Source organism: Molossus molossus, unplaced genomic scaffold (genome assembly GCF_014108415.1).
Source record: "Molossus molossus isolate mMolMol1 unplaced genomic scaffold, mMolMol1.p scaffold_m16_p_9, whole genome shotgun sequence".
Classification (NCBI taxonomy): domain Eukaryota; kingdom Metazoa; phylum Chordata; class Mammalia; order Chiroptera; family Molossidae; genus Molossus; species Molossus molossus.
Genome location: NW_023425403.1, coordinates 39604152 through 39629874, shown reverse-complemented (window position 1 = coordinate 39629874; position 25723 = coordinate 39604152). Strand labels below are relative to the sequence as shown.

At 33.7% G+C, this 25723-nt stretch overlaps 1 pseudogene; it reads right to left on the bottom strand.

Moving 5' to 3' along the window:
* Positions 1-2696: 2696 nt before the first annotated feature.
* LOC118622359 overlaps positions 2697-25723 on the bottom strand; it is a 39059-nt pseudogene continuing 16032 nt past the window's right edge.

The following is a 25723-nucleotide window of genomic DNA, read 5'->3' as shown; positions in this document are numbered from 1 at the left end:
AAATCCTGTGTTTTCAGATGTAGTACCCATTTGTATGGATCTGTTTTCCTAACTGAATTATTAATAGTGACCTCTTTTCCTCTCAAGTATCTCAGTTTGTATAATAAATTACATATATATGCAACACTGTATCCTGTTTATTCTCATCTTTCCATTTATAACTGTGCATTATTATTGCCAATTTATGTGATTGTTTTCACCAGAAGAATGTAAGGTCTTTAGCATCATGTGAACTGTACCTTATTTGTCTGAGTATCACCAGAACTCTAAGTTCAGGGGTTTAAACACCCAGACATAAAATTATGTTAAGGAATAGATGTAATGACCTATAACTTTCAAAGTTTTTGTTGCTGAGATTTAAACAATTTTAAACTTCATACATATGCTGGAGATTAGGGTCTCAAGTATTATTGATTAATAAAAAATGCATGCTAATATAAACTTAATTATTATATAATACTATTATATATTTAATTACTTAAATTTTATGTGCAAACTATAATCTAGTAAATATTATAAAATATATTTAAAAATAAATTTAAAAACATCTAAATTATTATATACAGAGGTTCAATTTTTTTCTATACCTTAATGATTCATACTTAGCTCCTCTTACAGTGTGACTATTGGAACGATGATCAAAGAAAATTTATATAAAAATCTATTTTTTGGTAGAAAAATTAGTCTGAATAGATGATTTTCCAAAATAATTATATATATTGTTCTTAGAAGTTTTTATTTTTCTCTAACTACAATATTAAAGAAGGAAGAATATGAAAAATAACAGTATATCAGAGCATTTGGTTGCATAGAAATTATAAATTTTACTTATATAATAGAAATTTTACTTATATAATTCAATGACTTTTTGTTGTTGTTGTTAATCCTCACCAGAGAATATTTTTCCATTGATTTTTAGATAGAGTGGAAGGGAGGGAGGGGAAGAGAAAGAGAGTGAAATATTGATGGGAGAGAGACACATCGATTGGTTGCCTCATGCACAACCCTGACCTGGCTGGGTATCGGTCCTGAAATTCAGGTAAGTGCCCTTGACCTCTTGACCAGGAATGGGACCCATGACCCTTTGGTCCTCAGACTAATGCTCTAACTGCTGAGCCAAACTGGTCAAGGCATATAATCCAATTACATCTTAATTCAGCTTTTAAAATGTCTATTTCTAAGTCCCTAAAAATCATATTTTTTGGATATACAAATATCAGTATATCACAAAATTATAACTATGCCTGTGCAAATAAGAGAAAGTAACAATTCCTTTTATTTATGTGGTGATTTGGAGATATCCAAAACTTTGGCAAGTATTATCCTACTTTTTCTAGACAAAGACTTTGTGAGATAGAGGAAATGTTATCATTTCTCTTTTTATTTTTATTTATTTATTTAATTTTTTTTTTCTTTATTGATTTTAGAGAGAGAAAAAAGGAGAGGGAGAGAGATAGAAACATGGATGAAAGAGAACATCGATTAGCTACCTCCTACATGCTCTCCTTTGGGGATTTGGCCCATAACTTGGGCATGTGTCCTGACCCAAAATCGAACCAGCAACCTCTTGGTGCATGAGTCTATGCTCAACCACTTAGCCATACTGGCTGGCTCTTTTTATTTTTATTTTCTGGTGAAATTGATCTTAGTTTGTGATATTGGAGAGTCTTCTCATTCTAAATCCAGTAATTCTTTCATTAACCATTTGGATAAACAATTATTAAAACATTAGTTAATATTAATTTAGCTTTGAAGTACTAAAAAATAAAAGCTTCTCATAGTTACTATTAACTACAACCTTTTAACTCAATTCTTTCATAATAATGACATTTGTAACTAGTTTAGGTATGAGACCGGATTAGCTATAACCATAGCTACATTACCAAATAAGATATAAGGAAGTCCCTTAATATAGACCTTCAGAGACTATAGCTGCAGAAATGCTAGAAAACATGTTTCTTCTCTTGATTATCTACTCCATTTCCATACAGTCGTCCCTCGCCACTTTGCGCTTTGACTTTCATGGCTTCACTCTATAGTGATTTTTTCAAATACTAAACTATATTTATAAACAATAAAGAATCCTACTTCATGGAAATTTATTTATCATGGTAGAGTCTGGAACTGATTAACCACGATAAACAAGGGCCGACTGTAGATCTAATTCAACCCTGAGTAGCACCTCCAGTCTTAAGGATGTCTTATTGGGTAGGAGGAGTGGGGAATGGAGTGACTTGTGTTTTTCTTTCTCTTGCAAGGTTCCTGGGACTTTATTTCAATCTGTTAATTTCTTAACATATACTGAATATAACTACAGTCTAAGTCTTATTTTATTGGTGATTCTTTTGCGTTAAAGTAGGAACAGATGTTTGCATGCTTAGTTGAGAGCTTAGAGTTTAATCAGTAGAGGTTTCATAACTTATTTTCATTTATTTATTTATTTTTATTTTATTTTTTTTGCTTTTTTAAACTGCTTTATTAACTTCACAATATATAATGAGCATCTTTCCATGCAATAGGTAAAACTCCCCTGCTGACAGAAGCTTACAAATTGGGTCAAAAAGCAACATTCAATTAGAAGCTGGTAATAGGAGACCCACAGGAAACAAGTAACACCAAAAGATTTACAACAAGGTACATCACAAAAGATTTAGGAAGGTGTGTCTCCCGATTAACTTCAGAAAAAACATCAGGATTCAAGGCATAGGGCAAAATTCATCATGATGGTCATGGTGAGGGGGGTCAGGGCTAAATGCCTGCAGACTATGACTTAACTGCTTTCCCCTCAGCTTTTCCATCAGCTGTCTCATCTCCTCCCCAATCCTTTCCATATTCTCTTGTCTCATCCTTGCCTGGGGCTCCCCAAGCCTCTGACCCCCATCCCACCTATACTGCAGGACGGGCTGCCTAACACGGAACCGTCTACGATTTCCTCTAGGCACACAATATTCATCAGCTTCCAAGGAGAGGGCCAAGGGCTCTCCTTTAGTAGCATCTTGCTCCTTTTCATCCTTTTTTTTTCATTTTCCTTGTGGAGATTTTTTACTGCTTCTTCCTCTGGACGCCACTGCTCCTGGGCCTGTCCTTGCTGTCTGCTCCTCCTCCCGATTCGCCGTGAGTGCACCGCCGCTACACTGGGCTCCGAAGACCTGCTCTCCCCCCGCCTCCTATTCTGGGGGCTCCCCTGGCCTGCGCGCCCTCAGGGCCACCTGGAATGGCAACCGGGAAGGATGCAAGGGATTGCCGGGTCTCCATAACTTTTTTTTTTTTTTTAATCTTCACCCAAGGATATGTTTTTATTGACTTGAGAAAGAGAGAGAGAGAGAGAGAGAGAGGAAGAGAAGGAGGGGGAAACATCATTGTGAGAGAGAAACATTGATTAATTGCCTCCCAAACACACCCCAACTGGGGATGGAACCCGCAACCTGGGTATGTACCCTGACTGGGGATGGAACCCACAACCTTTTGGTGTATGGGATGATGATCAAACCAACTGAGCCAAACTGAGTGGGGCAAATTTTCACAGCTTTTAAAGAAATAAAATTAAAACCAAATTTAGTATCAACTAATGTAAAAACTATATTGTTTTGTGATTCTTTAGACCTAAGAGTCACAGAAGAATTGTATCAAATGTGTGCATTAGAAAATTTAACTTAACTTAATCACATTTTAAATTGAATTATGAAACATCCAAAACTTCATTGACAGGTAAATTTTAAAGAATGATTCAGTGATGTTGGCTATTCAGTCAACTTTCTAGTTTTTATTAGTCATGTTGTAGCCAAATGTGAAATCCTCAAAGGGATTTTTCTGGAACCACCTCATCTAGTTACCCTACTGTGTCCTCCCAAGTCATGCTCCAACATTTTCCTTTATAGAACTCATCACTACTTTAAATTGCCTTGTTTGTCCTTTACAGACCTCATCTTTACCTTAAATAATCTTATTTTTATATTTACAAATATTATAATCATCTTCCCCTTACTAAAATAAATGCCAAACCAAAATATAGACCCAACTTTTCCTCCCAGACTTTTATCCTGGAGTCCCTTATACAAACCAGGCTCTACAGACAAAGTGGGCTACTGATTGTTTCTGAAAACATATAATATGCTGTCCTCTCCACAAGCATGTATGGCCCTTTATCTCTCATTATAAGAACTACCTAATTTCCAATGCTCCTATCAGTCTTTGTACTCTTCTTTGTTCTTTGTTGACTATTCCGCTGCATGTAGCCCTTTATCTTTTGAATAATTATTGCATTTTGAACTTCTTTGGGGAATTATTTTACTTCACATCATATTATGGTTATTGTATTCTTTCCTAGTTATTACTAACTTATAAGGTACTTGATGTCAAATATGCTTAACTCTTTTGCACTATCTGTTATTTACATTTGGTCATAAGTGCTCAAAAATATTTCTCAGGTTAAATGACCTCTTGACCTGGCTGCTAACAAATTCAAAGTGGCAATTTCTCTCTCTCTTTTTTTAGGTATAGATATAGAAATAGATAGATAGATGATAGATGATAGATAATAGATAGATAGATAGATAGATAGATAGATAGATGATAGATACATAGATGATAGATTAAATAGGTAGGTAGGTAGGTAGATAGATGATAGATAGATAGATAGATAGATAGATAGATAGATAATGGATAGGTAGATAGGTAGGTAGGTAGGTAGATAGATAGATAGATAGATAGATGATAGATAGGTAGATAGGTAGATAGATAGATAGATAGATAGATAGATAGATAGATAAATGATAGATAGATAATAGATAATATGTGCCCTGTCACAGGAGATGACAGTCAAACTTTGAAGTTGACTGTAACAACTTTGACAAAAAGTCATGGAGAGTTTGTAAACCATCTCTTTACTTCCTAACAAGAAAAAGTATTTAATGCACACATATATTCTTATAATAGTACACATATAACTATTTTGTTAGTATCCAATAATATACTTCCAATATCTAACCTTAATGAAATAGAAATACATTACATGTGTGGCAGGTCCACAGGTTTTCTTGGTGGTAAATTATATTACCAGGTGTTCATTTTAACTGTACTTCTCTAAGTTAAGATACATAATACATTTTAAAAGAAAAAAAAAACAATCTATTGAAGCTTAAAATTATGAAATGATTCAAAATCCAAAATTATTCATGAGGATAGAGTCATGTATTAGAAAAAATATTTGGATTTGTAACTTTGGTTTTATGGACATATTTCCTAATGTTTTTGTTTCTGGTTTTGATTCATTTATTTATTTTTTTGGACTGAGGTATTCATTGTAGTGTTAATTTGGAAGAGCGTTGAACTTTATTTTCAGAAGAAATTACTTTAAAGTATTTTTTTATAGTGTCTGAATCCAAAGTTATTCAAAAACAACTAAGTGGGTTGAAATTGAACTTGACACATGGTGAAATGCAAAGAAGAATGACTTGATTTCCATATTCACTGGCAACACTGACAATAACCCAGTGTTAACAATTCACCTTTATTAAAACATCATCAACTTTTAATAGTTTGTTAAATTTAGTTAACAATTTTACTATTCAAAAAATAACCTAAGTTCCTTAAGAACAACTTAAAAGATATTTTTAACTTCTATATTTTATAAATAAAACATTTTAGTCATAAAGTTTTCCTCAATGATGAGTACAAATACTGTAAAACACAAATATAAATATTTAGAAATAATTTTGAACTATTTTGTATTGAACATAGAATTACCAAGAAATGGTCTAGAATAGTTATTTCTATAAAAATAGTTTTCTATTTAAAGAGTAATGTTACTTTACCAATATGTAGATATTTGTTTTCCAAAGAATCCAGAATATAAAACTTAATATTTACAACAATATTTATATATATACTATTTATAACCTCATATAACTTAATATTTAGATATCTTTTAAAATACATTTTTCTTTAATTCCTTATAATTATAAATATATAATACCTGGGCATACATCTATATATTTATATCTATATTTAGAGAGATCTATCTATATATCTATACCTGTATCTATCTATATGCATATATATATATATATCTATAGATAGATAATTTTCTTATTATTTAGAGTGCATTTAAGTGAAAAACAAATTACATTTTATGCAAACCCATTATGACATTTATCAGGTGTTTTATATAATATTTTGTGAAAGGAATTAAAATTGACAGCAACTCTAAAGAAAAGAAATATCCATCCAATGTGCAATTGCAATATTTAAGACCTGAATCCAAAAGAATTTAAGAAATGCATTCTCCTTTCTTAACTTGATACTTTATCTACCTCCTGCTTTTACAGAGGTAGAAGTCTGAATGGCAATTAATTTGCAATTTTTTTATTGCACAATGTATTCTTCAATGAAAAAACACTGACCAGTTTGAACTGACAGAAGTTTCCAGTATGACATTTCATTCTGGCAAAGTGATTGCATGCTAATAATAAAATAATTCTAAGAACTATGTTTTATTTATAAATGTAAACTTCCTGAAATTATAATATGAAAACATATTTCATCATTATTCTTAGATTATATTTAATTTTATAAAATATTTACTAATTTTTGAAATGATTGCTTATATAGCAATGATAGAGAAATGAATATACACCGTTTACAAGTTTTAGGCACCAATATATTTAAAATAAATATACTGTCTTACTACATTTGCACTAAAATGAAATTATACTGGAATTAGTTTATTAGTAGTATTTATGCTGAATAATATAAATTTACATTTTTATCTAGCATGTAATTGCATCAGCTATATCCCATTTCAGAACAAGGCAGCTGTATTTGAAAGGAAATGCACCATTTTTTTGGTTATGTATCTATTTACAAGAGATAGATTAATGTGTGCTTGAATCAAAAGTTATATTTGTTCATTGTCTTTGCATTTCAGTTACATGTTTAATTTAAATTCAGAATTTATGAAAATCATCTGACAAAGGATATATGGAGCACGCTATACTTTTGCTTCTTTTAAAATATGTGATGTGTTCCCTTAGCTGTTCTCTCAATAGTTCCTTCTAACTTACTGCACGAGTCTACATTTTATTGTGTTCTCCCTAACTTTTCTTATACATGGATGCATTAAATGTGTACTTTGAAAAAGTTTCTCTGTGGAACTCCATAATTATGTCCACATTTCTGGTTACAAGTTCCAATAGTTGCACACACGGTGGCTGCCTTTTCCGCCCTCTTTCTGCCATTGTATATGCTTCCTTATGGACAAAAGTGCTCTTCGTTCTTCTAATGGGCAGTTATACAGTACTTTTCCTTAGCTCCTGGTTTATCACCACTACCTGCTCAAAAAATTTCCCCAGATTCTCTCTATCTCTTCATTTAATTCTTGCCATGCATCTGAAAAATGTGACATGCTCAATATAAAGAATACAGCCTTTAAAACTTACCAGTTAAAATCTGGTGTCAGTGTTTGTGATCTCTTTAATCTTGAGCCACACTACCTTCAGTATGTAAACCCATTTTCCTTATTTGTAAAATGGGTTTAGGAACTCATGAGAATTAAATAAACAAATGCATTTAAAACATCTGCCACAGTATTGGATCATGGTAGTCATTTATTTGGGGGTACTTTTCTGCAAAATTAAAAAAGAAACTCTCTATTTTCCCCATTTATTGCCATTATCTACAATTATTCATGAACCTCCATAACCTCAAGTGTCCAAAATAGATTCTACAGTTACAATGCAAGGTAACATCCTTGGCCTCAAGAACTCTTATTTTAATACATAAACTTGTTTAAAACCTGAAATCTGATTTCTATCTCTTCTCTTTTATTGAGTTACTTTTCAAAATTATTTATAAGAGCTCATGAATTCAGCATATTAAATTAATATCTGTTGAACACAGACATGGTGAGTGCTGTCACTATTTTCCTTGACTTTGCAACATTTGAAATTGATCAATATCTCCCCATTTTAAAATTCTCTTCTTGTGAGCTTATAGATTTTTATACCAACATTTTTTTCTCCATGCTTATCTGACTGAACTTTATCCTCTGCTTTGCTATACTTTATCCTATCTGGCACCTCTTAGCTATTTTTATACCCTGAATTTAGTTTATACACTTAACCCTTTCATTCATTGCTTAGTTCACCTCTGATTTCACATTGAGCTTCAGCTTTTCTAGCTGCTTGCTAGATATTTCTAAATTCCATCATCTGAAGCTTTGTATACCTTTAAAAGAACTCTACACTTCCCTTGACATAAAATTATTTGGCACTGTGAATGTCCTATTATTACTAGCACTAATCTCACACACCGCCTAGGTCCTGATCTGTGATACCCCAGAACTTATGTATAGTAGGGCACTGGAAAGCATGGCTCAGAGACACTGGAGGAAGGAGGAGCGTGGTTAGAAAAATTTTAGCTTGTTCATAGCAACCACTTTATATGATATTTTTAAAGAATGAAAGTACAAACTTAACAAAATTTTTTCTTTTGTACTTTATATAAAACTAAGAAAATGTAAATATTACTTTGGTATTTGTATTTTTAATATCATTATTACTCAGAATGGCTTGTGAAAGCTGATGGGTATTATGAGAAGCTATCCCTCACCTCAAGGCACCCCAGAGTACCAATATGTAACTCTTCTTTCTACTCTTACTTTTGATTGTTCATGAAGCTCACTCAATTTATTGTATACCATGTCTCAAATCTGTTCCTTTCTGTTGCTGTTGCCACAACCAGCCTCAAGGGTCCTATGACTTTTCATCTAGAGAATTGCTGTAAACTTGTATCTGATTTATTTGCCTCCAGACTTTTCTTACTCAATCTAGCCCATATAATACTTTTAGAGATTTCATCATGGGACTTTTGGATTCAGAAACCTAGTTTTCTCAGGATTAACTGATGGGTGAATTCCAAATTATTCTCTGAAATTGCCTTTATAAAATGCCACATAATCTGGCATTAATATCTGCAATTACCTTCAGCTACTTACATATATAAATTCATCAAATGAGTGTACTAAACACTGTGTAAAGACACTTTTCACTTTTCTGTTTTCTCACTATTGCTCATGAATATTAGTCTCTCCTTGTCTCCTGTAGAACTTCATCCTTGAAAATTTAGGAACATTTTACTTGTTTTCCCTATCTGAACATTCTAGTTGGAACTTTGTCTCTGTGGTCTCATGGGCTAGCAATGGGAGAACTGTATCCTTCATGACTTTGTACATTTGATGTAATTTAAGAAACACTGTAGAGCTTAAACACTAAGTTTAGGAATTTGAGGGTTCCCTAACTTCTCATTTAGAGATAAAGGGCTGAATGTAGACCATGTACTTCTTCAAAATAGACATTAATCATATACATGTAAATTATTTATATAAATTACATACATTATATTGTTAATTGGGTTGGTTTTCAACAAGTAATTTTAATATTGAAAATAATGATCAAAGTAAATTATTCCCTTCAAGATCAAATACATTTTATTATGCAAATGTTTCTGTTAACATAATGACATACCTAGAAAGACTATTGTTTTATTAATGAATAGGAGAAAGAGAGAAAAACAGAACAAAAAAAAGGAAAAAAAGCAGAAAGAGAAAAATAGAAAACAAAAACAAGTGAACAAAACAAAGCAAGAAATCATTCTCTTTTCAGATCTGTATTAATAAAAAGCAAGTAGGCAATTTAAATGTTTATTTTACAATTAGTATACTAATTAATTTTTTCTTAAATTAGTAAAATTTATAGATTATTTTTAAGTACTCTTAATTTCTTTACTGACTTTTATATTTATTAGATTTCTATTATATTCTGACATTTTAATAAGCAGAGCTCTCATCTCTAACTTATTTTGATAATGATTATAATAATAATGTTTAATAAATGTTACTGATTTCAAAATTTAAGTAATAGTAAAATTATCCTTCTAAAATTTTATTCATTAATTTGAGACATAGATATGTTATTCTACTTATTTATAAATTCATTGATTGCTTCTTGTATGTGCCCTGACCAGAGATCAAACCCCCAACCTTGGCAAATCCAGACAACACTCTAACCAGCTGAGCTACCCTGCCAGGGCTATTAATAGTAAAAAATCTGAGTTGAGAGTAATTTTAGCATCTAATATGCTCTTGGTTTGTTTACAAAATATTTAATCCAAAAAAAATTCTTATACCAAATATTCTTTAAAGATAACCATTTTAAATGTATGCGAGACCTTCATTTTAAGTTTTATTTTATTAGTATACCACCAAAAATTAATTAAAATGTACTGAAAACATAACTCAGATTTCTGCTTTCAACTTCTATACTGTTTACAAATAAGAAGTGTATGGTCATACACCCTCAGCATTTAAAAAACTGTTTTAATAAACATTTTTTTACTTTTTTGTTAGCATCACACACTGGAATAAAAGATTAAAGATCAAGTTTGCCTTCAAAAAGTTTGCATTCCGGCAGAGGGATGGTGATTAAAAATGAATTAACATTCAATGTAACACGAAGAATCTTTGAAAAAATTATATCTAGCCTCACTGGCATGATCAAGATTTGATTATTAGATGAATTTCTGTTGTAGCTATGTCTGAAATAGATCAAATATCAGGGAAAATAAAAAGACAAACTAGTTCAGAATATGTTACAATAATTTCTACAAATAATGGTAGAGGCCTAAACTAAGTCAGATTTGATAATGCTTTGGATTGAACTGATTAGGGAACAGTTTAAGATAAAATCAATAGAATTGGGTAGCAGATTTGAATATGAAAGACACAAAAGATGAACTTTCAGATTTTTGGCTATGACAATGGCCATTTCCAGCATGAAATACAAGAAAGGGAACAGATTTATGCATTTTGAGAGACAGACAATAAAGTCAATTTTGCACACTCTCAATTTTTTTTTTTTCTTTTTGGCTATAGTGGAGATAGCCTGAAGAAAATTAAATGGAGCAGTGTCAGTTTAATAAAATAGTTTCGACTTATTAAAAACCAAATTTAGAAATTCTAGTTCAGTCACATTTAAATTTTTTACTTTTTTAAAAAATTTATTGATTTGAGAGAGAGAGAGAGAGAGAAAATGTTGTCCCATTTACTTATGCATTCATTGGTTGCTTCTTGTATGTGCATGACTGGAGATCAAACCCATAACCTCAGAGAATTGAATAACACTCTAACTGACGAGTTGCCCAGCCAGGGCTAAATTTGCTTTTTTGTTTGTTTGTTTGTTTGTTTGTTTGAGATATAGTACTTAACCTTACTATGCTTCAGTCTCCTATGGAAAGACTATTAATTTTATTAAAATAGTTAAGGTTTTTATAATAGTTCTTGTATTCTATGTGCTCAGCAAATGCTACCTAAAACAACGAAAAAGGGATGTCTCTATTTACATATTTAGGTTGACATTTTGTGCTAGGATGTTCTGGTACCAGATGGTCTTGAAGGAATGTATAGTGGCTTGTAAGGAGGAGATGGAAACATTATCATAAGGTGAGGTGTCTCATAAGAAAATCAAGTCCTGGACTCAAATGATTGGAGATAATAGTGCAGTAATGAGGATGATTATCTACAATTTGTTCAGCAAAATGATTCAGCAAGTCTGTCCTGAAGAGGTGGCATTTAAATGGAATGAAGAGAAGAAACCACATAGATCAGTAAAACTACATTCCACAGAGAAAGTCAAAAAGAACACAGGCCTGGAGTTGGAAGAATATTAGATTGATTGAAAACCATAAAGAAACCTCTTGGACCTGCAAAATGGTGAGGGATGGTAGAGGCAGAAGGAAATAAGATTGAAGATAGGGTCAGAGATCAAGTCAAGAAGGGCGAATTAGCCTCTGTTAAGTAATCTGCGCCTGTGAATATTTTTTCCTATTAATTGGAACACTTTGGAGAGTTGTTAGCCAGGAAATTATGTATAATAAGTGTTCTTATTCTCTAACAAACCACCTCAAGCTTATTAGCATAAAACAGCAACACTCTTTCCTTTGTTACCAATCTGCAATCTGGTGAGATGAACTGCCGGTCTTTGCTCCATAAGGGATTATTTGCATCAGCTCAGCTGGGAACTAGGGAATGTACTTTTAAAATGATCTCTTACATTGCTGCAAGTAAATGCTGGCCATTGGTGGGAAATCCAGCTGGTGCTCAGGGCCAGGGGCCTCTATTCCTTTTCATGTAAATTTCTCCAGACAGGATTCCCCACTGGGCTGCTTGGGTTTCTTCACAACTTGGTAGCTGGATATAAGGTAGAGTCTCAAGATACAGGAAGTGGAAACTACCAGTTTGTTTTAAGCTTTTTCTGAACATTGGCACAAGTATCATTTTTGCCAAACACTATTGGTTATGCGTAGAGTCCAGATTTCAGGGAAAGGCATAGACTATTTCTAAATGGGAGTAGTAAATAGTAACAAAGAATTTTGAAACCCCAGTCTCCCTTTGGCCACCAATTATTTATATTCCTCTCATATGCAATAAATACTCACCCTGTCCAACAACACCCAGAATTTTCATGCTATTACAGCATCAGGAACATGAGCAAGGAATAAGGTTTCATCATCTGAACCATGTATAGCTGTGAATGAGGCTTTCTAGTGTTGCACCTTGACCACGTTTTTTTTTTTATCTTCACCCGAGGACATTTTTTGCATTTTTCTTCAGATAGAGCGGGAGGGAGAGAGGGAGGAAGAGAGAGAGATAGAAACATTGATGTGAGAGAGACACATTGGCTGGTTGCCACCCGAATGACCCCTACTGGGGCCGGAAACAAACTGCAACTGAGGTACGTGCCCTTAATGGAATCCAAACCTGAGACTCTCTGGTCTGGGGGCTGACACTCTAACCAGTGAGCCAAACTGGCCAGGAGTTGGCCACATCTTTTAAAATACAGCAACCGTTGCCCGGTCAGTATGGCTCAGTGGTTGAGCGTTGATCCGTGCACCAAGAGGTCGCCAGTTTGATTCCTGGTCAGGGCACATGCCCGGGTTGTGGGCCCGATCTTCAGTGGAGGGCATGCAGGAGACGGCCGGCCAGTTGATGTTCTCTCTCATCGATGTTTTTATCTCTCTCTTCCTCTCTCCCTCTCCCTTCCTCTCTCTCTAAACTCAATAAAGAAAAAAAAGTTTAATGCAGCAACCCTTGACCTGAACTGTAGGAGATAAAGAGGCACATTCTGTCCCCCACATACCTAACATTCAATGATTGAGAAGTCATGAGATAACTGCAATGTCCGTGAATAGGGGCACAGAGCAATCACTTGCCTAGAATAATCTTTAAATCCAACTGGGACAATGGTGCTGGTTTATTGATAGGGTCACAGTGCTGCTTCCCGGGAATGACTCTTTATGGCTTGTGGCCTCTCTCTTGGAATGTTGGTCTGTCCTCTGAAATGCCCGGTCCCCTCTAAAAGATGCGATTCATATTTGTATCTGGATCGTTCTCTCAGCACGCTTCCTGTCCACAGGAGTTCAGAAGTTCAAAGGCCTGTTTTTATTTTGTACTGTTTTTCCTTCCAGTCCATTCTGGTGGTGCTTCTATCAGAACATGTTTGTGGGCTTTCTGTGAATTTTATTGGTGTTTATTCATTAGGTAGAAGCCACAAACTCTCTGAAATAGGCTTGCTTCTCACGTGAGATTGTTCTGAGGCTACTATGGGATAATAACAGCTAACCAGGCTTGGGATTTTGTACGCACTTGCAGCCAGACGTGGGCTGCTGAGGGTTGGCCATATCTTTCTTCTTATAGTCTCTAGGCCTCCACAACATAATATCTCCACGTGAGCTGGTTTGGGTTATGTCACAGCATGGTGGCTGGCTTAAAAAATGTGGAATTTTATGACCTAACCTTGGAAGTCACATATCATTGTTTTTGTCATAAACATGAGACCTCCGGGATTCAAGACAAGGGAGCATAGACTTCCACCTCTGATAGGAGGATTATCAATGTCACATTGTAATAAGAACATGCAGAATAGGACATAGTACTGCAATCATTTTAAGAAAATACAACCTGCCATAGTTAGAATTGAGACTAAACTTCTGCAACAAAAATTAAATTGGAAATGGTTTTAAAAGAAGGATTTATGTTTGTGTGTGTGTGTGTGTGTGTGTGTGTGTGTGTGTGTGTGCATGTGCGTGTTTGTCTATTATTACAGTCCAAAGATAAGAGGGCTGATCTTGTACCAACACTCTGGTTTGTCAAAAGGTGACTGTCATCTCTGGGCTACTCTAGAAGACACTGCCTCTCTGCCAATGTAAAGGCCAGGCGGCTGTTGGTCATATTTCTTCTGAGTGCATAATTCTGAAGTTGCACACACCAGCTGTGTGTCCCATCCAACTGAAAAACACTTAGTAACACAACATCCTAAGCTGTCAGAAAAGGTGGAAGGTATAGTCCTTTGCTAGGCAAATATGTGTCCACCTTAAACCTGGTGCTTCAACTATTAACAAAGGTAAGAATAGACAATGCTGAAAAACTAGTTGTTTCTTTCAGAATGACAAACCATGTTTCAAATGGCAAGTTTGGCACTATTGGGAGAATAGACTGGCAGGTGGTGAGCAAGAGTTAACTAAAAGCAGATGCCCACATCACGAGGCAATTTAAAAAGTCTAGGATGCATTTGGTGGTGGTTTGGGCAAGATGATAACTGTAGAACCTGGAAAAAGATTTTTGGATCGAGTAACTAGGTATAAGTATATTAGTCTGATTATTGAAAAGAGAACACATTTTCTTATAGAGTGAAATTGGAATTTAGATTTAATTTTCTTACATGTTAATAGTCTGATGATTCCTTGGCAACTAAGTAGAAGTGGCATGTTGGAAGCTGGTTACATTGATTTCAAACTCACAGGAAAAATCATGGGCAGGTTTTAAATTCGGGGTCATTAGTATGTAAAAGCTTTCAGATGAAATATCAAAAACTAAACTTGCCTTGGGAAACGCACGTTCTCAAAAATCATCAACGAAGAAAAGCGTACAGAGAAGTGAGGACCAGCAAAGTGGCTGTTAATTTAAATTTTCAGGAAGCCATCTGAGTGGCAGAAACCCTGAATGGATGAGAGAGGAAAATAAAACTGATGCCATGAGGCCCTTTTCCGTTTCTCTTACTAGAGAACTAGGTGTGCTCTTTAGGATAACCACAGGTCCCGGCAAAAGTAGGTTCATAGTTTACTTTTGTGTTATTATTTATTAATTATTGTATTATTTTCCACACAAACAACTGTAAACCTACCTTTGGCCCACCTCATGCAAAGATATTACAGAAGCTCCTCATTTACAAGGGGTTACCTCCTGATGAACACGTAATGATTGAAAATATTATAATTTGAAAAAAATGCATTTAATACACCTAACTTATCACACATCACAGGTTGACCTAGATAGTTTCTACTGAATGCACAGGGCTTTTACACCACTGTAAAATCGAAAAATCGTTAAGTTGAACCCTCGTTGTCAGGGATCATCTGTATTTGCTTAACATACTAGAAAGGTCTTGTTTCTATTTATTCTGTTTTGTGCTTCTACCTCTCTGTTCTCCTCCTCCTTTAGTTCTCTGCTTAAATCTCTTTCTCAGAAAGGATTACATGGACTGCGCAGCATGAAGATCTCATTGTTCTCTCCCACGGAATCTTTTTATTTTATAAGATTTACCACAATTTAAAATTTTTTTAATTTGCATATTTATTGTGTAAAATGCCTGTCCTCTGTAGATAGCAACTTTTGGGTTTTGCATAAAATCGAAACTCTTCGAAAAATTGTTTCAGGACCATTGAGTGTGTTTTTAATGGTTTCTTCTTTGTGAACTTCCCTCCAAGAACACAATGCGGGCTATCTAATGCAACAAACAAGGAAGGGACCCTGACTCAGACTGAGAGCCTGTGAGGCAGTTTGAGACTCTTGGCCTTAGGGACACATTGATTTTTTTGTTTGTTTGTTTTTGGAGAGTTCTTCCTTAGGAACAACTCTCTTTGCTATCTCTTCACCTTTAGAGTCATAGAATTTGAAGACCCATGAATAGCATAAAGGACTGTGGAAGGGGGTCAAGAAGCCCATTAGTTCTGCTTTTGGTGTTGTTCTTGAGCTTGCCAGCGGTCTAGGCAAAATGAGTTCTAAATGTTTTATATACCCTACCTAACTCATGAAACCACTGGGCCTTGGACCAAAGCCTTAGCTGATAATACAATTTGTGTATGACCTGTCTGCATGTTCTGGTGGTCTCCTTTTTCGTTCCGTGGTGCTAGAAAATGGGTGATCGTGGATTCAGACATTATAAGTTGAAGCAAAAATAGTTACAGTGGTAAAATAACATGCAAATGTAAAAGTTTCAACAAACTCAAAAAAGAAAGATTGTTAACTATAACACAGAGGACTTTTAACAGAGTCTAATATCAATTTAATGACCTATATGAAGTCACGGGCTGGTATGTAGAAGAACAGTAATTAGTATTCTAATTCTGTTGGGATACAAAAATATATGGTCTCCATATTATATTAATTTGCTTTCGTGGCAAATCATAGTAGCATCCATAGATGAGAGCCTCCTATTTTATTCCAGATTTTTCACAATTCTATTGAATTTGAGAGAAAGGGGTATGTCCTGAGGAATCAGAGTTGTGGGAGATATATATTTGTGACAGACTAGATTTAGATATGAATAGGAGAGAACGGTGGATTTTCAAGATGTTAGAGGTGTAAAAGGGCAACTTTAGTCTTATAGGACCCAGTAAGTACACCTGTTTCCTACCTGCCACTACAATCATGTTATATGTTGCTGAATAATAGGTTGAGACTTTTCATAGGTACAATAACCACATGCACTAAATTCCTCTAAGTGCTATTTTTTTTAATGTTTTAATAATGTTGCAAAAAGTATGAATTTTAGTAATTAATAAACATCATAAACTAAACTTGTTTCATAGACTGGCTTGACATAAGACTGGCAGGATTGTTGTAACACTTTTTCTTTATCAGAAGAAATTACTGCTTACAATAAACATTGTTTTGAAATTTTATTTTAGGATATTCCTAAATTCATTTTTCAAAAATTAATAAAGACATACATGCGGCATATAATGAAATAAGACTGAATTCTGGCAGATTTTAATTTTTTAGTGATTTCTTTCATTTTCAGATTTCATAAAAATTCACGTTTTGTTTTGTTTTAATCCTCACCCGAGGACATTTTTCCATTTTTTGTTCAGATAGAGTAGGAGGGAGAGAGAGGAATAGAGAGAGAGAGAGAAACATCGATGTGAAAGGGACACATCGAGTGGCTGCCACCCGCACAACCCAACCAGGGCCGGGTACAAACTGCAACTGTGGTACATGGCCCTTAGCGGCAACCGAACCCGGGTCTCTCTGGACCACAGGCTGATGCTCTTACCACTGAGCAAAACCGGCCAGGGCGATTCATGTGTTTTTTAACTCCTAAAGTGAACTCTATACCTCTCTTCACAAATCAAGTTTGTGAAGCAAATAATTCACCGCAACTGCCTAAAGTGTAATAACATTGACCAGAAGAAAGCCAAAAGTTCAAAAGTTCACTTTTGCAAAATGTGAATAATGCTAAGGAAAGAATAACCCTCATCCTCTCTTTCTTATGAATGCCCCTAAAAAAATTATTACTCAAGTGAATGACTAGTCTAGTGGGAAGCAGTTTTCGGGGCTAAGATGTAAAATATACTAAGGACATTTATTACTGGTTGACTGTACCTGAACCTTTTTAGGATAGGTCTACAAATCAGAGGTATCATGTTGGAAAAAATAGTTTCTATTAAATTTGGAAAATAATAAAAAATAAGATTAACTTATTTGAATTATCATTTATATTTTATATGCTCTATTTCATATTCTTGGAGAATTTATGAGTAGAGTCTAGCTAAATATCCACCAACAATGGAGTTACAAGAAGGATGATATTCATTTAGTGACAGTTTTAGCTTCTTCTTAAAAATGCTTTTCAATGAGAACTATTTCCAGAAAGCTCTTTGACAATGCTACAGATCTTTTCAGATATGGTTTCATAATACATGTGACTTAGATTGCTATTTATTCACCGTTGGCATCTCACAAAGAAAAGAACAAATTCACTTGATTCAAACCTTTGAAATATTTACCCTGGAAGTAGGAGCAGTTCCTAATTTAACTCAATCAATCATTGCTTCCAGTTTTCACTTCATTTTGTCTATAAGTTTGTAGACTTCATATTGCATCTGTGGAGACATATGTATAAGGTCAGCATTTGATATACTGTGAAAGCCAATGAGGAGATATCTATTAAATACAGATGTGTCTGAGTTAGTTGCATAGATAGTTTATGTTGCACCTGTACACCTAATTTTTAAAGTTATACTTGCACTCAATTAAACAGAGTTGAAATGCTAAAAAGGAGTACATCTATTTTGTACATTAAAATTAACTGGTTGGTTGAGTGATGTTTTGTTTTAAAAGTATACATGTATAGCCCTGGCCAGTTTAGTTCAGTGGTTAGAGCTTCGGCCTGCAGTCCCGAGAGACCCTGGTTCGGTTCCTGCTAAGGGCATGTACCTCGGTTGCAGTTTGTCCCCGGACCGTGCGGGTGGCAGCTACTCAATGTGTCCTTTTCATGTCGATGTTTCTCTCTCTCTCTCTCCCCTCCCACTCTGAACAAAAAATGGAAAAATGTCCTCGGGTGAGGATAAAAAAAAAGTATACATTTTTATTCTTTAAAGCAAAAATATTATATAGGAGTAAACTAAATTAATTCTTTTAATTAAAATATGCAAAAACTGACTCCAAGTTTAGCCTATACATCCTGTATGGTCAGCTGCATTTCTAAAACTCAATTAAAAAAGGTTGTTTTGCAATTAAATTTTTCAGAATAGTTATATTAACCAAATATAATAGCAATTTGTTCACCTGTGCATTTTCCACTTTTGTTACAGAGACATAAAACCATGAAACAAATAGAAAAGGTTAGAAGAGGAAGACAACTAGATTATATTTTACAAAGTTGGTTTAAAATAAATTTTAAAAATCTACACAAGTTTCAGTTTTATATTCCATACTCTAATAAATTTAATAAAAATAAGTAAATAAATAAATAAATAAAATGTACACAAATACGTGCAATTGCTGATTATTATTTGGACTAAAAACCCAGTTATTTAACTGGAATTTGATTTTCATCCACACAGTGGGTCTTTTTCTACATTTTATCTCCTCATCAATTATTCAGAGTTAATTTCCTATATGTTTTGTATTTAAATTTTGATTTAGGTGAATAGCTTCTATTTATTTTTAAAATGTATACTTTTTATTCAATTTATAGTAGAGACAAATATTTTTAACCCATAAATTAAATGGAAGTTTAATGATGCATGTTAATTTATACATAACAATTATGAAATCAAGAACTGGGTTGAAGTACAAATAGAGGATGTGTTTAAGACAGAAAAGGAAAATTAATAAGGAAGAAGTATAAATGGCCAATAAAATGGTCAACCTATCATCTTAGTCTTTAAAATGTATGAGATCTGTTGTTCAAAAGGTGCATGTGAACATCCCAAGCAATGTTGGTAAGGATATTTTGGTAAAAAAAATTGACACAGATAAATTTGTATAATTTTCTTTCTCTATGTACTTGCAAATATTTAAGCTTCAGATTTTCAATTTGTTACATTGGGGTAATAATACCTACTCAATGAAACTACTGCATAGAGTAAGAAAATCAGGCATGTAATGTTCTTTGTGTACTGCCTACATAAAAATGGGAACCAGTATGATGATTATGTCTCTATTCTATAAAAAGAAGTTTGGTAATCTTAATGAAGAACTTTCAAAATGTTCAGATCTTTTGTCTAATAATTCTATTGATAGTATTTATCCTAAGAAAATGATCACATTTTTACTCACACACTTACCTATATCAAATTTTATGATAAAGATATAGCGAGTTTATAAAAATATCTACAATCTAAGTATATTAAATATTTCTAAGTTTTCTTAAAGCTAATTTTTTATATTGTTAATAGGATAAAATATTTTGATTAAGGAGTCCAAGGACAAGTAGGATGCTAACCCATGTGACTATGTTGATCTGCGACCCTTGGCTCGCTGTAGCACCTGTCTTTCAGTTAGTTGAGGAGATGTCTGCAGGGCTGCATTTCTGACATTTAAGTTTAGAGATGATGCTTGTGTCTCCCTTACTCTCAGAAATTTCATGTTCATTAAGGAAACTTTTTAAATATCTTTCCTTTCTGAAATGACCTTGAAGCAGGAGTATAATGTCTTTATTTTTCTCTTCTTTATCTAAGTATTTTCTCTTCCTCCCTTCTCTGTCTTTCACTATAACCATGAATATTTTTACACATTTAGAAAAATATAAAGAATAGTACAATGAGTGGGCAAATATACAATATCCAATTTCAGTAGGTGGTGTTATTTTCTATATATACTTCACTATTTATACTTTTTGTATTACATTTTAAAATAAACTACAGATATCTTAATACTTTATTCCTAAATGCTTCAAGCATGTAATTCCCCTGCAAAAAAAGTCTTTTTTTTTAAAGCATAATACTATATTACAGCAAAAAAAAAAAAAAAAAGACAAATTACTTATGTTAGCTAGTATTAATTCTGTATTTGAGAGCATTTAGATTTTCCAAAATCACTTTTATAGCTGATTTGTACATACCTAGAGTCAAAGACCACACATTATTGAATTTGGTTGTTTTGACTTTTAAATCTAGAAGAAACATAGCTCTCTCTCTGTCTCTCTCTCATCTTTCCCTTTATGACATAGAAAGTCTAACACTGGGTGTGTTACCTATTCTCATTTGTAACTTAGAATTGATGTCCTTTTCTTTTCTGAAGTATATTATTTTACATAACAGCTTCCTCAATTTGTTCAATAAATAAATATTGAATATTGAATGTGTCTCATCCACTGGACAAATTGTAACTATGGCAATGAAAAAGACAAAAAGACCCTTCACTCTTCTTTTAAATATCTTTCCTTTCTATTAGAACTCTATTTACTCAAGACAGCTATTTGGAATAAGTGCTTTTAAGGACTATGATTCACTGAATTATGTTGATATTTTCCCCCTTCTTCTTAAGAATAATACTGCAATAAATGCTGAGAAACATAGTAGGTAGGTTTCTAAAAAGTTGAATTTAGTTTCAAACTCTCAATTCTGTTCCCCAAAAATACTTTTTAAATGAGGTTAACGTATAGGTGCATAATGCCGTCAACCTAGGATAGGTGAGTGCTCACCAGCTAATTATTTAGAGGGCAAAGCACGAGAATTTGGAGGGTGTGTCTGGGTTGTCATAGGTTAGCGAGAGGAATGTCTATGAGTCTTATCCAAGTCACATGCGGAAGGATGAATATTTACAGTAGGTCATTTCCTGAAACACAAAAGGTTGGGAGATTTTTTAACTGTCACTGTTTCCCAGGAGCATAGGATGCAGGTAAAATTTCACATTGTCAAAGACAGCCATGGTGATAAGTATAACTTGTTTATACGACTGTCCTTAATTCAAGTGGTGGTTGTGTCTAAACAAAGCAGTTGCTTTGCAAAAAGTTGTACTTTGCCTTGAAAACGTGGTACATGCCAGAGAAGCAATAACAGAGTCCAGCAGATGTGCTACGGCTGCTCAGAAGCTCTAGTGCAGATGAAGTCCATCATGCTTGAGATGATAGTTTTGTGAACGTAGTTGTGAGTATGTGAAAAATGTTTCCTGAGTTAAAGAACACAAAACAAAACAAAAACAAAAATACACACACAAAAAATCCCTCCAAAATCAGGAATGAGATTTTCAAATTTGCAGAGCTACTGGGAACAAAAGTCAGTAAAAAATGTGTTGTTATACAAATGTGACTTAATTTTTACAAATAGTTTGGAAAATAACCTGTGGAATTCCAGGACTTACAGGAGAATAGGTTAGAGTCACATAGAAAAGACTTGCCCCTTACCTAAACCATTGAGATTTTGATAAAGAAAAAACAAAAACAAAACCCAGCCAGTGTGGCTCTGTGTTTGAGCCTTGACCCATGCACCAAGAGGTCGCCAGTTCAATTCCCTGTCAGGACACACGCCCAGGTTGTGGGCCTGATCCCCAGTGGGGGGCATGCAGGAGGTGGCAAATTGATGTTCTCTCTCATCCATGTTTCTATCTCTTTCTCTTTCTGTCTTCCTCTCTAATATCAATAAAGAAAAAAATTTAAAAATGAACTTCTATGCCAACTTCATAGACTCTTTAAAAAAGAGAGAGAGAGAGACTAAATATTCCATCTTGGCATGACTTGAGGGAAAACAGTAAGATTGAGATAATCTAATCCACAATAATAGAATTCCATTAATTTAAAGTTATGATTATCTATATTGGCTGACACTTTGGCAACAAACATGATTTACTTGTGATATTAAGAATAAAACAATCATTATGTAAACAAATATATGAGATGACTCAAAAAAAGCAAATTGTCTCTAGTGATCTGAGAAAATTACTAAGCAAAAAAATGGCAGATAGCAATTCTCCTTCTTTTTAGGTTAAAATAGAAACTCAGTAGGGAAATGTTGCTATTAAGGAAAAATGAGAGATTTAAACATTTTCCAAGTAAATTAAGAGTAATCAAGAAGTAGCAATATAAAGATTTTAAGACCCCAACTGTAACAGTCTTTTTCAGCATTTCCACAGAAGTTCCAAAATTCAATAATTAAATCTACTTTCCTCCAGCACCTGCATTCAATATTCGTTTTCAAAATGCCCAGTCAAATATTACTCTTGAGCTTTTGTGTAATTACTATTATTGTAATACTTAGAAAAACTGCTGTAAAGGAATTTACATAATTTACATTCATATACTGAAAATAAAACAGTGACTTTGTAAACTAATTTCAACCACCGTTATTGAAAATGAAGAGTGTTCAACTAAATTACGAGGTAAATTAAATTGTGTTGTATGGTTGGGTCCAGAGCTATAAATTTTAGCATTGTCTTATGGAAAAAAGTAGATTCAGATTTCTAATTAATCAACTTATAAATACTCTCTGGTAAAATTAAAATGATTCTTAACAACTAAGATGGTTCTCCGTGTCTACTACATAGTGTTTCTCAAACTTCCTGCTATGACACAGGGAGGTCTGAATTTCAATTTGAATTTTATCATTTAATTTCAAAAATATTTTAATTATGACTTTATATCAACATATTTTGTACCATTTATATGACCAAGTACAGGTCTATTATTTTATGTCATAATTGCCTTGGGTTTATTGACTTCATGAGCACCAAGTAGTACTTTAATGATGAGTCAATAAAATAATGAGATAAAAATGTCTCATATACAATGTATTTTCTGAAGTGAAGTCAAATTATATCCACAGGACACTACAGAAACAAAAGTCTGGTATGCACCTTAAAGTAAGAAAAAATCGATTTGAATGATTGCATGGCCAGGGTTGACTAGGCTTCTAAAACTCAAATTAATTTTTTTCTATAGAAATAATACTCAAATTAAACTTGGAAATGAACTGTTAAGAACACAACATGATCCATTACCTTAACTTTGTGTGGTTGACATTAATTTTATGGGTTTTGTAATTGTGCTGTATGTACATAATTTGTAAGATCAATCGATACAGAGATCACCTAGGATATTTTTCTAACTAAGAAGGTGCCTATTCACTCTTTAAGCATGAGAAACTCTTTTCTGAATCTTCTATCTTCTGTCACTTTCAAAAATGCAGGGTAAAAAAAAGAAGAGAAAGTTTACTAAATTAAAATTGTTTGCAAATATATGGTTGAAATGACTTATTAAAGCTATGTCATTCATTCAACTCATTTTATGAGCTCCTGTTATTTCAATATTTCCCAATAAAGAAATGTATTAGAACTTGATAGAAAAAAATGAAAACAAAAGCACGTACATTCATATACATGCTAAGGAAAGAAAAAAAAAAATTCCTTTTAGCCAAACATGTCAGTGCCTCAAAAAGGTAATTTGCTGTCAAACAGGAATGTGCACCCATTCTGGAAACTTTTTTTTAATGAGGACACAACCAAGGAGAAATGGATTTACCACTTCAAATTATTTTAAGGTGTTGTCATGACAACAGATAGACTGTTTCTTTTCTTATCACTTTTTAAAAACGTGATAATATTTGTGCAACATGCAACATTGACTGAGTCATGCATTTTGCTCTGTGCTGGAGATACAAAATGGAATAGTCATTCTTATCCTGTTGGATTTTGACATTTGGGTGCTGAGGAGAATCTTATAGTAAGTATTAGGATTTGAACTGATTATTTTACATGCACAGGGAGTTGTTTGAATTCTTAAATCTCTGCTCATTTTTTTCAGTTAACTTTGTGGTGTTCCAGAAAGATATATTTTATGGTGTAGTTAAGAGAAAAAATGCCATTAAGGAAAAAGTTACTAAGTTTTCTGAAGTGAAGATATGCATATGCCTCTAAGACATCAAAGACATTTGATAGAAAATGATGTCTCTGAGACTATAATAAAAGGATAGATGATAAAATATAAGTTCCAAACCACCCTATTCTGCATTAGTTCCAGGGAAAAAAAAAACCACTGCCTGTGTGCTCCCATCTATTTATTTATAAAATGCCATGCACGTAATTCCAAAATCCCACAGCCTCTTTCTTCCCCATTTAACTTCCTTCTTGCTGAAAAGGCATCTTATTTGATCTTGTTCTTCCTGAGCAGAAATCGGTCCTTGAAATGTTACTATTATAGTCAAAGTTATTTGAATTTTCTCTCATTCCTATAATGTCCTAGTTGCCCACCTGGGGACTGGGAGAGTTTCCCCACTCAAGACTTGTTTAGTTCTTACGGCTAGACTAGTTATAAAATAATACAATTGACACAACGCTAGATTACCAGGAGAAAAAATAAATAACGTGCACACAAGAGAATCATAATATGACTCAGATCATAAAATGAGGCTCAAGGAAATGATCAATCTAGGCACCTTTTTATACCTTTCAGACAATGAAACAACACACGTGTGAGAATTGACAGGCTGAAGAGAGTTAGTGCTCATTAGAAAGGACTCTAAGCACGGTTTGGGCATTCTTTAGTTAGGAATCTAAACAAAGTTGGGGCTTAGGTATTAAATTAGTACATGTGTAACAAGGCTGTTTATACATGCTTTTCCAGTCTGTATATTATGGCTTGTGATAAGGTTGTCTCTCAGCCCTTCAGGAGCGGGAGGGCACCTGTCAAAGAGATTTATTTCCTGCTTTTAGGGGGACAGAAGAGAGTCAGAGCTCTTCCTGCTTTTGCTGTTTCTTGGGTAATTTTGGTTGAAAATAATCAATAAACCTTGTGAAATATCTTGGGAAGCCTGCCCTGTGTCCCAACGGTTGCATCTCATTTATGGAATGAGTCAGGTTTTCCTTCCTGAGGTGTGAATGGCTCCATCATCTTAAAAGTTGGAATTTTAGGTTGGGCTGTGGGTAGATAATATTCTTGAATAAGTGATCATCTTTGTGTTAACTCCTTGTAAAGATTGTTTTCTATAATTTGCAGGTAATATGCTAAAAATTATAAATTATAGGCTTTGTCTCTGGAATTATCAGTAATTAGAATTTTTGAGTTTCTCAGAAGAATTTCAAATCAAATATATTGTGATATATTTATAACTATTTAGGTTTCACCTACTTAGGATCCCAGAGCTGAATTTTAAATACAAAATTTAATACTTCTTC